Consider the following 10,456-nt stretch of genomic DNA (forward strand, 5'->3'; position numbering starts at 1 on the left):
AAGTGAGACGGAAGAAGGTTGGACCGATAGCACTTCAGAAGAAGAAAGTAGCGGTAGCATTACTGAAGAGGAGTCTTCCATCGAAGTCATGGGGGTAAGGTTTAAGCCAAGCAACCAAGAGACCTCTTGTCAAGGCTTGGAGGAGGTAGGTCCTCAAGAGAATGAAGGTGTTCAAGATGAAGGGATGCTGGAAGGTATTCTATCAACAACACTTACAAAGGATGAAAGAGAGGAGTTCAAATGTGTGCTAAGGAAATTTCCTAGGATTTTTGCTAAAGACTACTCCGATGTGCGTGGAGTAGATGCTGTTCAACACAAAATTGAGTTGAAGCCAGAGGCCACACCTATGGCTCAGAAGCTACGAAGGCTAGGAGTCATCAAGGAGCAGGCTTTACTCAAGGAGGTAAGAAAGCTTCTAGCAGCAGGTTTCATTTATCCAGTGGAGAATTCAGAGTGGGTCTCTCCCGTTGTTGTCACTCCTAAGAAAAACGGAAAGTGGAGGGTGTGTGTGGATTACCATCCACTCAATGAGGCAACAAAAAGAGATCACTTTCCCCTCCCATTTCAGGATGCGATACTAAATGAGGTAGCTGGTCATGAGAAGTACACTGTGTGTGATGGCTACTCATGCTACTTTCAAATAGGTATCGCATTGGAAGATCAATTGAAAACAACCTTTATCACTCCTTGGGGTTGTTATGCTTTTAGAGTCATGCCATTTGGACTGACAAATGCTCCTGCAACATTCCAACGTTTCATGAACATGGTGTTTCAAGCATTCTTTGGAAAGTCAATTAGGGTGTTCATTGATGATTTCTGCATTTATAGCTCAAAATCATTGCATCTACAAAGGGTAGAAGAAGGTTTAAAGAAGCTCTACGACATGGGAGGTCAACTCAACCCCGACAAGTGCCACATAGGTGAGGATGAAGTGATCTTGCTCGGTCACAAGGTTTCCTATAAAGGCATTGAGGGGGATCCTTCAAAGGCAAAGGCTCTTATCGAGCTCCCATCACCGAAGAGTCTTAAGGAGGTCATCTCTTTCATTCAGAAGGTGAAGTATATGTCACGCTTCATTCACTTAGCCTCGGAGTTGCTTCATCCTTTGCAAAAGTTGACACAACAAGTAGAATTTGCATGGTCTGATGAGCTTGAAGAGTATTTTTGTAACATTAAAGTCATTTTGTCAGAGCTACCAACACTCATGCCTCCTTGTTGGGAGTACACATTCTTTGTTAGCTCTAGTGTTGGAAGGGAAACAATTGGTGCCGTGTTGCTACAACAAGATCCCCACAGTACAAGGATGCGACCCATCTACTTTGCTAGTAGGGTCATGAATGCTTTGGAGAGAGACTACACAAAAGCAGAACTCATGATGCTTTCTCTCATGTTTGCGGTGAGAAAGTTTAGATCCTACCTGCTACCAAAACCTTTTGTAATTCTCACTGCAGAGAATTTGTTCCCTTGGGTGTCATCTCAAATGAATCTTAGTACTAGGATCTCAAAGTGGATTATGGAGTTGCAAGAGTTTCAATACTCTTTCAAGGTAGAAGATAGTGTGCGTGCACAATTGGCAGGGATTCTCACTTATAGGGTGCATGAAAAGGAGATTAAGGTGCCTGAAGTAAAGACCCTACCATTAACACCACCAAAAAGTATTCCTAATGCTTTTACCTTGTTCTTTGATGGAGCTTTTCGACGAGCCACAGGAAAAGCAGGGGGAGGGCTAGTGTTGCTCAACCCAAGTGGAGAGGTGGTCATGAAAGAGAAGTTCAATCTACCAAGTTCAGCTAGCAACAATGAAGCAGAATACGACACACTAATTCATGGTTTGAAGATGTGCATTGGCCAAGGGATACAACGCCTCATGGTAAAGGGAGATGCACTTCTCATTGTTAAACAGATTTTAGGCATTTGGGCATGCAAGAATGAAAGCTTACGGACAAAAGTTCATGCCATTCGTTGATTGTTTAATCAATTTGAAGAAGTGCAACTATATCATATTCCTAGGAAACAGAATGAAGATGCCGATTTACTTGCACAGCAAGTAGTTACATGTGTTGAGAAAGAAGTGCAGGTCATCATGGTGGCAGCAACTGTCAAGCAACCGAGATACCAGGGATTGGAGTCATTGACTCCCATTATTAGCTACATTTTGGAGGGCGAGTTTCCACAAGACTTCACGAAGGCTCAGAAGAGGAGACTCATGAAGAAGGCAAGCGCATATCTCTTCCTAGAAGGCTCCCTCTATCAAAGAGGGAGGGATCAAGTATGCAGAAGAGTACCAACTATTGAGGAAATTCCAGCCATTCTAAAAGGTTTACATGAAGAAGCATGTGGTGGTCATTTTGCCCAAGAATTAACTGTGAAGAAGATTTTGCTTGCGGGGTATGTTTGGCCAAGTCTGCATGTGGATGTCCAACATTGGTGTAAAAGTTGTCACAATTGTCAAGTAAATGGGAATAGAAGATTGGTTTATGGTCCAAGGCAAATCGTGCTTGCAAATGGACCGTTTGAAAAGTGGGGCATTGATGCTATGGGTCCTCTGCCTAGGACAAAAAATGGTAAACTCTACATTCTAGTGGCTGTAGACTATATGACTAGGTGGGTGGAAGCACAAAGTGTGGCAAAGGTAAATGAGAAGACAGTGAGCAAATTCGTCTACACTCACATTTGTTGTAGATTTGGCACACCTTTGGAGATCGTTTCTGATAATGGTCCAGGGTTTAGAAAGAGATTGCTCACAGAAGTCTGTGAAGAACTTCACATTCTCCATCGTCACAGTACACCCTACTATCCCCAATCAAATGGTTTGGTAGAAAAAGCTAATGGTGTCATTGCAGGCATCATTAGAAAGATGGTGAAAAACAAGACAAAGTTGTGGGATGACTTCTTGGATGGTGCCTTGTGGGCGTATCGAACCACATATAGGGAAGCCACGGAGTTCACACCATTTCACTTGGTCTATGGTCAAGAGGCTTTGCAGCCTATCAAGCTCAACACTCCAACAATGCGACTTCATGGCAAAGGAGCACAAGATGATCAAGAGGTATGGATGGATCGACTTCTTACGTTAGTGGAGCTTGAGTGGAAAAGAGAAGCAGCATATGAGTGCTACAAGAGGAAAGCCACACAAGCGAAAGAAACGCACGACAAGAAACTGAAGGACAAAGGCATCAAGGAAGGAGAGCTTGTGCTAAGGTATGACAATCGACTTGACAATCGTTTTGATGCCAAGTTTGAAACTAGATGGCAAGGGCCATACATAGTCAAGAAGGCTTTCAATTCTAGTTACTATCAGCTTATGGACTTGAATGGTAAAGAGCACTCCAGGAAGGTAAACGGGTATCGCTTGAAGCCCTATTTGAGTCGCCTTCTACCAAAGGATCTACCAAAGATCTGTCCAAAGGCCGCTGTCTCATGTAAGTATTGTTACATGAAGCATGAGTGTAACTCCAGCTAAAATTCTGAGGGGCCAAACAATGAAAATCTCGTTAAGGACTCTGAAGCACTCTCTTTGGAAAAGATGCTCTATGATGGTACATGAATATACCATCATCCTGGGGGAGGGCTGATGATAGCCGTTTTTTGGCTTTCCATAGTGGCCATAGTAAGCTACCTCACCCTATCAAATCACTCAAACACTATGGCTATCCCTACCATTTCACTATATATAGGCGTATGTGAGTTAGGGAACTTTCCCCATATTTTCTTTAAAACCCTCAGCTAGCTAGTCACTGGGCTAGTTGAGCCAAAAAAATAAAAATTATAAGTATATTATGGCCCATTTGTGTGTAAATATTTCATTGTATATAGGGCCTAAATAAAAGGATTTTTCATAAATATTGTGGTATTTATTTAAATATTTCTACCTATGGTGTGTTATTTATGCTATGTACATTGACTCACCATTACCATATTTTTTCTTATCATTTTGCATACTCTTTATTCCTTATAAAAATAATTTCATGCAAGCTTCTCTTATTTTTGGTGTAACTCCATCCCAACAAAAATCCAAAAAAACTAGTTCTATTTATGTGTATATTTTTTTCACTATTGTGATTTTTTCCTTCCTACATATATTCGCTATTACTCTCATAAATTAGACCACCAAAAATATTCATCTTTTTATGGTAGACTTATAATGAGAGAGATTTATTTTGACCCCTTTATATTTTTCCACCTATATTATTTATATTTGACATGTACATATTTTTTAGACCCCTCAATATTTGATTTTCTTAGTTGTACTATTCACTTATATCATGATCTCAACAATATCTTCAATTATAGACCTACCAAATAAGGTCAAGGATAGGTGGCATGCATACATGCACTATGGAGGGCTCACTCTTGGAGGTATTCAAAAGAATCATCCAAAGAAGGGCCCCACAAGGAACTTGTGCAGTGGAAAAAAACGGTTAGTTTTTCTGAATTTTTAAAGTTCACTTGCTCTCCGAATTTGAAAAGGTGATACAAACAAAAGTTGTAGCTCGTGGGCTGAACTTTTGCCTCAAATTTTTTCATATTTTTTTGAGCTACGAGCTGTGAGCTATGATTTTATTAGTGGACCCCAGTTTTCCCATGTTATGCAGCCACACTCTCTCTTCCACTTTATCATTTTCCTCTTTCACACACACTTCTCCACTCATCATCCCCACCTCTCTCACCACTCCTCTCTGCACCCTACTCACCTTCTCCTCAACCTTGAAGAATAAGAGAAACCATGGTGAATTCATACCTCCCACACACAATTCCATTCCAAAATTGACCACCTAGTCTCATTTTTCCTCCTCCAAATTACCCATATCTATCAAAAAAACCACAAAATTCAGCCTCTTCTCTTAAAAGACAGCATCATGGTGGTTGATTACTCAGCTTCAATTACCTTGTCTCTCAAGGAAGGTCAAGAGTGGAGAAAAAATGTGCCGTCAAAGCTAGTGGACCGTCAACAAGCGTCAAAATTGGCCCTACTCAAGACACTTGGAGCATCAACCTTGTAAGAAATCCACCTTTTCTTACCTCTTAAGAGTTTTTCTTCCTTATTTGTATCCTACATGGATACTCCCATTGTAAATATCCAATTCCATTTGTAAATTAATACTAACTCTACTAACACTAACCCACTATGAAAAGTCCTATCACCTCCATTTTTCTCCTCTCTCTTTCCCCACCAACTTCTTGATAATTCCAAGCAAAAGAAATTAGATAAATTGATGAAAATCTAACCCAACCATGGTTAGAGGAGTAACCCTAGCCTTCAAAATTGCTATAAAAGGAGGGTGTAGCTAGCACAAAAAGGGGGAGCCATAAGCAAGAGCACTATGCTATAGCTTGAGAAGCCAAGCTCAACCTCTCTAGAAGGAGCTCTTGAGTGGAAGCTCATTGTCTTATGCATGTGCATGTGTTGTAATAGGGGATTAGCAAGGGAACTCTATGCCATTGTAAGAGAGAGAGTGATCATTCAATTGAGAGTAGGAAATCTATCATTTCTCCTACTAGTGTAAGCCCAACATTTGCTGAATCAAGGAGGGTGGATTTGGACTAAGCTTGGATACTTTGTCTCCCTTCCAACGTGAAGTAATGGGCAACAATGATGCGTAAGTATCTTGGTGTTTTTTGTTAAGTTCTTGATAGCTTGTCTCTGGTGTTGTCATCAATCTAGCCATAAATCCCACATACTGTAAGAGGGCGACAGGGTGGAGAGGACTCCCGTGGCCTTAAGACAGTGATTGGGGTGGCTTTTCTTGTGATGTGTTGTGGTGAAATTTACGCAAGCTATGTTGAACAAATACTAATGTCACTTTGATTTGTCATGACAGATTTGTAAGAAGGCATTAGTGCAACAAGCACCCCCTTGCCCCCTCTCTCCCTTTCTTACATATATATATTTATGTTTGCTTGATCATTAACGATACACTTCAAAGCAGCCCGAGCACCATCTCTCTCTCATCTCTCTCTCTCTCTCTCTCTCTCTCTCTCTCTCTCGTGTTTTAGTGTGTGAGAGTGTTCCATTGGTGTTAGGGTTAGTGTAAATTCCTTGCTTGTTTGTGGGTTGCTGTAACGATTCTCCTCTTTTGCGTCCTAGTTCGCTCTTAAACTAGGTGGTGCCCCTTGTGTAGTTGGGATTTGGCTGGGGGTTTGTTGTTTTGGGTTGTGTTGTGTTGTGCCCCAACCCCATTGAGCAGCACGGGAGCCTTGAAGGGTGTCTAGAGGTTGCTCTTCTTGTTGCCCGCCCCAGACCCCCTCAAAGTAGGTGCGGAGGTCTTGCATTAGAGAACTTGCACGTGGCTGTGGAAGAATTCCAAGCCATACAAGACAAGGTTGAGGCCGCTAGGATGACTATGCCACTATGCAACCTCCCATCTGATGAGCCAAGCTCGTAGCTGCGGTGCATGGGATCATTGACTTGGATGGAAAGGGAAACAGGGAGGAGGACGACAAGGAGCAGGAGTTAAACTCTATCCTAATTTTTATGTTATTTTTTTAATCCTTCATTGTCTTTTTTCTCAATCTTCATTGGTTTATGACAGGATGTTGGAGAGGGGGAATGGGGGAACACGCCCGACACCAAAACAAGGCCCTCTCTATAGCTTAGGGTATCCACAACACCCCTATCCTCTCGGAAAACACCTTCAAAGAAACACTTTACACTAGCAAACCGCTGCCTGCCCAATTTCCATTGCACACACACTCCACAAATCCACCACACCACGCACACCTATTGCCACGGCTTGTCTCAACCCTTACACATGCACATAGCCACTCACTCTCACTCTCTCACATAGCACACCATCGATCCGGGGGGGCCACACACTTCCACACAACCGGCACCGAGGGGAAACACTAGCACAGGAGAAAGAGAAGGGGAGAGGATGAAACAACAGCTAGAGGGGCAACTATGGCTTGATTTCACTTCAAAAAGCATATACACTAGCTTGAACTTCCATCAGTATGGCCATTTTTAAGGAAAAGTTATAAAGGAGCTAGCTTGCTATTGAACTCCACTTTGCAGGCTTCAAATGACACCAAAAAATCTAGGAAAAATGCCCCTAATTTGATCCAATTTTTACTTTTATAGGGGAGGGCTTTAATTTTGGAATTTACACTTTAATTGGTCCATCTGGCATCTTGATTTGGCATTTTTGGAGGGGAAAACTGTTTTACTCCATTTGCTCTCTTCCTCTCTCTTTTGCTCATTGTCCACGAGACCCTTCCCTCGGCTCTTGCTACCTTTGTCCTCTCTTCACCTCTGTGGGATGCTTCCCTTAACCACACAACGAGGAGGCTCGCTATTGCCCTCTCTCCCTCAACTCTAAAAGATGGGGAGCCTTTGATGGCCGCGGGCACGTGCCCCTCTTAAGAGCTGCCACATCAGCACGACACTGCCACCAACGAGACGCCCTGCTCCGCCACTCGCCGCCAACGCTGGCCAAAACACCGGCATCACCGCCCTGCAGGGCCTCGCGCCGCCCGACGGCATCATTATGCAGCGCCCTTGAGGGCCATAGCCAACGGGAGGAATGCCCATGGCCTAGCTCATATACGCCAGTCGCTTGCCACTAAGCACCGCATGCCAGACTATCCAGTCTCCACCTGGCAACTGCCCGTGGGTTGTCTCCAAAGGCACCCTTTTCCATGAGAAAATTGTAAAAAATTCCCACCTTATGCCAATTTTATTGGTCCTCCTTGGCCAAGCTCCCATTTTGCTTACGGACCCAATCACCAAGCAGTAAAGACCCACTAAAACTCCTCGTTTCCTTTCGTCAAATCACCTGCCTCTTGCCACATTTTGAGGTTTCTAGGACTGCCATTCGAGGCCGCAAAAAAACGGGAAAATCATTTGTAAACCTTTCGCTGCCAAATGCTCCCAAATTCATCTTGCTGTATCTCTGTGACCGAGCATCCGATTGGACAAACCGTCAATTTGTGTTGGCTCCACATGATGCATACTATCACGAAGAACCTTGGTGAGGCTAAAAAAATTCTAGATGGCGCATTCTCTAGTGTGGTCAAATGGGCTCAGAGCCAGTCCCCGAAAAATCTTCTGATGGCCTTAGCTTGCTAACCAGAGCTCCGATTCGCAATCCGAGAAGAGATGCATGCTCTGTAGCTTGAGCTCTACACATCCATCCACTGACACCTGCGCGGACCACCTGTCCCTAGCTGTCCTATCTGTCGGCAATCTGCAACACACTCTACCTTTAAACTTCAATATCTTGCACACCGGGGCTCCGTTTGACGAGCCCTCTGGACCGGCTTCTAGAGCACACTGAACACTACATTTTAAAACACTAACTTGTCATTTTGGACACCTTGATATGCCATTCCATCTGGACCATCCCCTAGCACTTTTGGCCTAAAAATCCGCTTTAGACATACTTTTCCGCTACCCTTTGGTGGCCTAGGGCTTTGGCACCTGCCCTAGCCTTCTGCACTGCACTTGCCTGATGCCTCTACATAGACCATTTCCTAGCTTAGACCAACTTTGGCTGCACCATCATTTCCCTGTCCTCTTGTCAAACATTTATGTTTAACCAAAAGCATATGGAAAGACCATATTAGGTATTTTGGTAAAAATCTCACATTATGGGAATCTCCAAATCGACCGAATTCATGTAATTTGGGAATTTTCCACTTAAAGTGGGAAAAATTGAGGTGTGTGGCTAGTAAATAAAGTGAAAATCTCATAGGATTGTGGTGTTGATAAACACCAAAAGTCAAGAGGATGTACAACACATGGATTTGAATAATAACTATAAATTACATAAAACAAAGGAAGATACAAAAAAAATTTTGTTTACAAATTGACTAGTATAGTCACAATAGAAGCTCCACATAATTCTACTCCACATTTGATACCATATCTGAACTTTGATCCAAGTGTGGCTGATGTGCACGAGTGAGGCCTTCTTTGGCTTTTAGAGCATGTCTTTCTGGAATCTTTATTCTAGAAAATGGTCCTTCTTTGTTGGGTCTCCAGGACCAAACAATTGCATCTATAGTTTCCCACACTTGTGGGTCCTTATAGTTGACAGCCCAATAACCCTTCCAACAATTACTGTAAGCTTGAGTATCTGTCATCCCACTTTTTCTCGCGCAAGGTGCCCAATATTGAATCAAGAGTTTTCTGTAGTTTGGTGATGTAGGCTCATGATCAATGTCAGATAAAGCCATTGCAAGCCACACTGGATAGATTTCTGTGTCACTCGGAACAAGCATAAGAAAGTCACCTTGGTGCACATCAGACATAGGGTCAAACTCTTCCCTTGGCCTATCTCGTTGAGGCCCACAAAAATGATCGTTCAACTCTTCAAGGCCTAGGAATCTTTCTGCTCCTTGTTGCAAATTCATTGTAGTGCTTTGTAGATGAGAATATTCTTGAGTTTTTGGCCAAAATATTTCATACAAGACTCCCTTTGATATGATTGCTTTTCCAATCTCTTCAATTACCTTACTCCAATAATCTATCACGGGTCTATAATATCGCGGAATACTTGAACCATTCCCTAAATTTTTCCAAAATTTTATATAGTTCTTTAGCCCCAAAATGACTTCTTCGTGGGCCTTGACATACTCCGCCATTTGTACTAGAGGTGGATCTCCATGTGGTAACATTGGCTTGCCTTCTGTGTCTGTTTTCCAAAGGCGAATACTTCCACTCCAACTTGATACACCTACATGTGCCTTATATTGCATCATTGGTGTCTCATCCTGCATAAAGAACCTGAACTGAAGCGGTTTGGAATGTCCAACAAGTATGTCTTGTCCATCACAAAGATAGCCATCACAATATTGCTTGAAATCAGGGATCTTTGTGAGAAAAAATGGAGCTGGAGATGAAGATGAGCTGTTTCGTAATGTATCCATCAAATGTGGCAAAGTATAGGTTTGTGTAACTCTCAACTTCTCTGAAAACCTACTAAACATGGCGTCTATGTCCTCATGTGTATGCCCAACCATTAAAAATCCCAGCTGGATGGTATTGAAAACACCCCTTGCAACAAGCATTGACAAATAGGCAAATAAGTATCGATTTTTGTTTTCCCCTGCACAATTATCCAATTGTAGCAACAAGTTCTCTGGCAATCTGCGAAATGTTGACCCCAATTCCTCTTCTGCAATTTCTGACGACTGCACAATGGGCTCTTTTCCATCACTCAAGTTATGGTAGTCCAAAGCATCCCTTGAGTTCAAAGCATGTAGTAGTGAAATATTGCTCCTTGGAAGTCCATTTGTTACTAGATCACCAAGAGGATGCTTATCTATCCTCTCGAGGTTATGTAAACAATTAGCAATTGAGCCAATTGTAAGATTTGGATCAGCTGGCCACAAACCATTCAAGACAAAGTGTCCGTAATGACCTTCTCCATGTCCATGAGTGATCATGCCAATCAATGCCACCTGCAGATTATATCCTGAATCCACACCCTTGGGAACAATGCGTAATCTAGGA

Source organism: Adiantum capillus-veneris, chromosome 6 (assembly GCF_014529385.1).
Source record: "Adiantum capillus-veneris isolate H3 chromosome 6, ASM1452938v2, whole genome shotgun sequence".
Taxonomy (NCBI): Eukaryota; Viridiplantae; Streptophyta; class Polypodiopsida; order Polypodiales; family Pteridaceae; genus Adiantum; species Adiantum capillus-veneris.